The 7,107-nt window shown below is 40.7% G+C and overlaps 1 pseudogene; it reads left to right on the forward strand.

Moving 5' to 3' along the window:
• LOC147435993 (uncharacterized) overlaps window positions 1-430 on the forward strand; it is a 490-nt pseudogene extending 60 nt beyond the window's left edge.
• Window positions 431-7,107: the final 6,677 nt, after the last annotated feature.

The following is a 7,107-nucleotide window of genomic DNA, read 5'->3' on the forward strand; positions in this document are numbered from 1 at the left end:
AAAGTTGAGAGCCAGTGTGTCCCAAAAGTGACGTCGTTTGATCTGCACAGAGAACTTGAAGAAACTTTCATGTGGTTTGATACGAATCATGATTGTAAGATTTCTACTTTAGAGCTTAGTGTCATGCTACGATCCTTGGGAGACAACCCAAGCGATGATGTGATTGTGCTCTTGGTGAAGGAGGTGGACAGAGATGGTGATGGGTTCCTTGACCTACAAGAGTTTATATTATTCAATGTTGCAGCTTTCACAAAGGGAACGAAGGATTTGCGGGAAGATTTTCTTGGTTTTGACACGGATGCAGATGGGAAGATTTCTGTAGAGGAGCTAACAATGAGTTGCCTAGGGGAGGCATGCACTATGGAAGAGTGGTTGCACGATCAAGGGTGTGGACACGGATGGCGATGGCTTTGTGGACTTAGCACCATGATGTTTATACAATAAGAAGCTTTGGTTTTTAATAGCAGATGGCTTGCACACATACAGGGAGTTGTTTGATGGTTCTGGATCATGGTTCGTTAGCTAGCTAGCATGATCCTTTCCCTTGTTGATGAAAGTGCTTCATCTTTGGCTTGACGTTTGTATTGTAACAATGCTTTTGTGAGGATCATACATGCATTGAACAACAACATTTGGAGAGGAAACCTAAGTCATCCGTAGGCTCGAGTCTCAGGGTTTGACTCCAAAGCAAGCAGAATCTGTAGCGACAACTATTATTGAAATGTTTAATGAAAGTATGGATAATGTCTCACAAACCTTTATATACAAGCCTGACATGCAAAAGAATGAAATGATGCAAGAAGTTGCCTTGCAAAAGATCATGATTGACATGCAAAATGCACAAGAATACAAGATTTCTTTGACGCAACGTGAGGTTTAAAGAATAAAGACGGATGTGGAGAAGATGTGTGATCTGAGGTATGAGATTGATAAGGTTAATGCACCATAGAGACTAGATATCAACCTAGAAAAAGGACAAACAAGAGATGATTTGGCGAAGCAAAGTGTGGAGACATTTGAGTTGACCAATAAGCTTGATAGAGAAATTCACGCTTTGAAAAAACAAGTTGAGGCTGCGAAGTATAAGTGATCAAGTATGGCATAGGGACTATTCTTTCCCTAATTTCTGTCAATCTTGGCCTACTTCACATCTTGATATAAGCATCTGATAGTTTGCAATTCACATTTTTGGAATAGAGATAGGAGAGAAAGGCGACAAGATATACAATCATCTTCACCGACAAAATGTATAAAGCAATCTAATGCTCTAGCAAAGTCTACTATACAGAACTCAATTGGTACATCTCTAATAGTGCAAGACTTACAAATGTTCTTGTTGTTTTTACCATGCAAATTTGTACCCTTTGTACGAGTCGTATTGATCCATGATTCAGCCTACTCTTTTGTATTTTGAAAAATTGTAAGATGATAAATTTGTGTGTGTGTGTGTGTGTGTGTGTGTGTGTGTGTGTGTATGTACATATATATATATATATATATACATACATATATGTGTGTGTATGTGTGTGTATCTACAAACACACACACACACACACACACACACACACACACACACACATATATATATATATATATACATAGAGAGAGAGAGAGAGAGAGGGATTGGAAAAAACCTCGCTCCAAAAATTGCTTTTGGAGTGAAGCGAGCTTTTTTTTAAAATTTCTCAGCTGAGAATTTTTTTGGAAAAAGCTCCCTCCATTTCCATCCCCAACTAAAGCGATCCTAAGTTGGTTTAGAGCGTCTTTACCCCGGGGGATTCACAACTTACTACACCATGTAAGTGCAGGGGGGGGGGTGGGGGGGGACTAAACTGGGTTGATTACTTGTAACGATCGGTCACTGGTGTGCGCTAGAACTTAGATGAACTTTGGAGAAGTTTTTTATCAGGTCACACATCAAATTTTGCATCAAGCCGGTCATAGATAAGGGATGATTTGGAGCAGGTCAAAGGTTGATTCACAACAACTTTGGATGGGTGAGAATTGGATGAGTAGCCAGAGTGTAGGCTGATCGGGCACATAGTTTGAAAGTCAAATTAAGACACATTGAGGGTACATCTAGTTATTAGTAGAAGTGGTTCCTTAATACGTTGCCTATCACTATGCTACACACACTTTGACTAGTTTTACTCAGTTAGATCATGTGAGACCTAAATTTTATATGTAAGATAGGGGTATGATAGTTTTCTTCATTGATTGTCGCATAAGCGTATAAAGGGGGGTCATATTTCCTAATATGAGTCGTGTATAGGCGTTTTATCAAAGTTGTTCGCTCGCAGGTGGCGTCTCGTTTTGTATATAGAGTGAATCCCCCGGGGTCTTTACATAGCTAGTTCTAAGCGCCTTTACAAGTCCAACTCCTAGTGACCAAACCAAAAGCTGCTAACCCTAAGCAGCTAGCCGTAAGCAGATTGAAACAGCCCAACCAAGAAGAACTAAAATAAGCCTCTTATCCTAACCGGCTAACCCTAAGCAGATTGGAATGGATAAACTAATACGACCCTAAGCCGATTCAGAGCGGCCAAACCAAAAGCTGCTAACCCTAAGCAACTAGCCCTAAGTAGACTGAAACAACCCAGCCAAGAATAACTAAAACCATAAGGCGCTTACCCTAACCGGCTAACCCTAAGCAAATTGAAATGGCTAAACTAATGCGACATTAAGCCAAATTAGAGCGGCCAAACCAAAAGCCGCTAACCCTGAGTGGCTAGCCCTTGAAAAAGCCGATTTAGAGTGGATAACTGTGCGCGTATGTCGCACGTGTCAATGCAAGGAACTTGCCGCACGTGTGCGAGCCAGAAATAGCTCCAAGCACACAACAAGCCTAAACAATAAGCTCAAAGATGGCGTTGGTGTGTCACTCACCGCTCTACGCTTCCTGTCGTGGAGGATTCTTCGCCACGAAGAAGAGGGAGACGCCGCTATGCCACGCTCAACCACCTCGCCACCGTCGTGCCGCCGCAATGCTCGATTGCACTCTCTCTCTCTCTCTCTCTCACGCATACACACACACACACACAAGGAGATGAGGAAGAAGAAGATGGAGATGGAGCAAGAGCACTCTTCAATTGCACAAATGAGAGAATGAGTGAATTTTAGGTTTAGTTGACCTTTATATGAGCTCCCCCCATTCACACTTGGGCACCCATGCTTAGCCAACTAATCCCTTGAATGTTCCACTTAGAGTGTACCTCTCATCGGCGATCACTCTTACCCTTTTCCTATTGGACCGACAAGCTTGGTACCTGACTCTACCAAGTAAATAATACAACGTTCGTCTCATAGGTGATAGGGTGTCCATGAGCCGTGAGGTTTAACATGAGGTGATAGGGTGTCCGTGAGCCGTGAGGGTTAACATGCCCCCCTTCCTGATGTAGATTCCGTCCTCGGAAGCTATTGAGTTGCAGTGCGTTCGTCGAGGTGGAAGAGCATTTGAGATGAATGTCCTTAGCCTTCTTCAATCATTGCAAAATCAAACAACATTGGCGCAGTAATTGCATTCTCATATAGAATTAAAAAGCATATGCAGTTGTAAGCAGACAATGTGATTGGTAACATAATTTTAAACCATTTGTCAGCAATAAACATTAAATTGCAATATAATCAAATGCATAAACAGATGTAAAGGTAAAAAATTAAACAAGTCTGGGGTCGCTAATTTAACGGTCGAAAGGCACTAGAGATCGACTATTAATACCATGGGTAAGCTTCTCAATTTTCTCTGGTCAATTAAGTTGTTTAATTGCGAGAGCCAAGTATTTGATGTTCGAGGGCTAACTAGAGGCTATACCTAGAAGACCTTGTAGTTAAGCTACGATAAAAGGAATTTCTCATGAAATCATCGCCTGACTGATTACCTTTTCTTTGACCCCCCAAAGTCTTTTCACAGTGATTCAATTTTGATGTGTGTGCTTATTTTGTATGCCTTGGGTTTTTTATTTTTCAAGGAAAAGCGCCACACTGGGAACCTCTAGGGCTCTAGTACCATAGGCGATACTTGTGAGTGAAGTACCAAATCAAGCTGAGATTTCTCTTCGAGCTTAAGATTTTACATTGTGGCACTTTGATTTATATATATATATATATATATATATATATATATATATATATATATATATATATATATATATATATATATATATATATATATATATATATATATATATATATATATATATATATTTGTTCGTTTTCAACATTTTAATTTTGTAACTTTGGGGGGTCATATAGCACTGTTACACCTGCCCAGGCTCATCACACTAGTAAACTCCCTTTATAATACTTAAGCTAAAGGTCAATAGGGACTAAGTCCACTAGAAATCCCTAGTACATTTCACACAATGCTTCTTAAATCGATTAAGAACCTAAGTAACCATTGATAATTAGGAAGGCATTCCTCATGGTATTAAGAGAAGATCTCTAACACCTAGCTTGGTCAAACTAGCTTAGTCGGACTGCTTGAATTTTAAACCTAGACAAGTGATTATGACAAAAATTACATTGAATTTCATGTTTGGTACTAAACAAAGGCACTAAATATTATGCTACCAATCACAATCAAAGCAGACAAACATAGATGCAAAAAAGATAAGAGGCAATGCTAATGGACAAGAAACACCTGTTTGTGTTGATGGTCGCGCTTGATTTGAAGTGTGAAGGAGCGAGAGAAAGATCCCATGAAGGTCCAAATCCTAACCACAGCAACACGTTCCTGTACACACGAGGAAACACAAAGAATACCTCTAGGAGGCACATCAATGGGAAGAAAGAACTTTACTAATCACTAAACTCTAAAACAAAAACACTCCTATTGTACTAATCCTACCTACCCTCCATCACTCAAGTGATGAGGATAAAAGGTGTTTGATGACATAGGTTTCTGTTTCAGTATTCCGGATGTGAATGTGTAGGTCTGGGTCAATGTTTTGACTTTTATTGTGCATACTTGTTTGCTAATTGCTCTTGCTCTTTATTTTATTTTTTTTGTGAGTATAAGGCTTTATATATACATTCCCTAAGATTGGAAGATTGAGAGGTCAGGGAGGAAGGTTGAGAGGGAAGCAAGTGAATGATGACTGTTAGCAAACACTCCCCCCTTCCTTGGGTAGATCATACCGTTTGAAATGAGCTTGTCACCCTTTGAAACCAATTGTTCCAGTTGGTAATAGCTGAGGATTTTTGCCAGTAGTTTTCTTTACCTTAGGTGCCTCGTCGAGTTGCAAGGGTGGTAAGGTACTCTCCCAAGATCGAACTTGAAGTGGTTCATCAGGTGATTCTTGAACACTGGGAGGTGTGGATTCCTTTGTAGCTTTATGGAGGTCCACTATTGTAGGTGGAGGCTGTGGAGAAGCTTTTACCTCTATGGATGTATTATTACATGAGGAGCTAGAAGCTTCATGGGACTCCCCCCTTCCTGAGCTAGGTGGAACAAATCGTTCTTTCTTTGGTACCCAAACTAGCTTTGGAGCAGGTGTATAGCATTCCGTGATTTTTTCCTTTCTACGATCTTGAATTTGTTTTGGAGCCACAAGATTGAGCTCACATGGGCCCGGTGACAAGTAAGAGCACAATTTACGTTTTGGCACCCGGATTTGATCATTTTCTTCATAGTAGCCTTGGGCTTCCAATAGCTTTTTAGGAATCCAACGCAATGTTTCTTTACATTTCTTGGGGCGAATGGGACGTCTCTTACCAGGCTCTTGTTTTCTAGCACTAGCTATGGTCGCTAAAGAAGCTTTAGGGACCCACTTGTATGTTTTCTTTATTATATTGGAATAGGTCTTGTGTGTCTCAAGCTTTATTTCAACTACATTAGTTGAAGCTCTAGAGAGTTGGGCTATGGGGACATATGGTTCAACCTCTTGGACATGCAATGTTTTGGATATTATTTCCTTAAAAGGCAATATCTCAGGGACTATGGCTTGCGTGACAGGGCTAAGAGTTGGTTTCTGTGTTGTGACACCCCCTGTCCCCCAATCAATAGTGCATTTGGTCGCTATCATCCACGTACGTCCTAGGTTTATATAACCCTCCATAATTCCAACAGGCATGACCAAAAAGTCTTGAGCTACAACCCCATTGTCATAAATGACAGAAGTGTGCCAGATTCCAAAAACTGCAGTTTTTTTCTTGTTGACACCCTTGACTTGGATAATACTCTCAGATAGAGGTGGCTTCCCTAACTGGCACCACACCCCATATGATAGCAGATTATATTTAGCACCCGTGTCCAATAAAGCGTTATATAGCACTTTCCCATAGGTGCTATTTAGCTCAATAGGGTATCGTAGAGGTGTGTCAGAGTCCAAAGAATCCTCATCGGTTTCAACGTGGAATGCATGTGTGACTCCAAGGTTAGCCTCTCGTTTTTGTCTTATGCGTTGTTGTCGCTCCTTAGCCTCAGCTTGAGCTTGTATCTTCTTCAATTCTATTTGTGCCTTGGCTGCCTTTTTTGTATGGATGGCACGTAGCTCCTCTTGGCTTAAAGGATCATAGTATCTTTTAAATTTGCTCCCATTGATGAATCCAATGGTTTCAACTCCATCAAGAGTCTCCACACGAATGGTTCCTTGTGGGGTGATCGCACATACTCTATATGGTCATTTTCTCGCATATTTCAACTTTTTCTTTTCGTTACGCACTCCATACATAAGGACTTTATCACCAACATTGATATCTTTGTTCTTTAGATGACGGTCAAACCATTTCTTCCTCCTATTTTTCTCCACAAGTGAATTTTGCACAGCTAATTGCCTCTCTTCATCTAGTCTTTCAAGGATATATAATCGCTCAACTAAGGGGTTACCATCCCAACCTTCTTGAGAAGCTACTCGAAGACTAGGAACGACAAACTCCCATGGCATAACCGCTTCTTGGCCATAGACCATCTTGAATGGTGTGCAGTTAATGGCAACTTTGTTCGCAGTACGATAAGCCCATAGAGCCAATGTAAGCTTTAAATCCCAATCTGTGCGATGAGCTTCCACCGTTTCGGTTAAGATACAGATTAAGGTCTTATTGGTGCTCTCAGCTTGGCCATTTGCTTGTGGATAATAAGATGTGGACTTATGATGAGCTATCATAAAG

The sequence above is a fragment of the Adiantum capillus-veneris genome, chromosome 18 (assembly GCF_014529385.1).
Source record: "Adiantum capillus-veneris isolate H3 chromosome 18, ASM1452938v2, whole genome shotgun sequence".
Classification (NCBI taxonomy): domain Eukaryota; kingdom Viridiplantae; phylum Streptophyta; class Polypodiopsida; order Polypodiales; family Pteridaceae; genus Adiantum; species Adiantum capillus-veneris.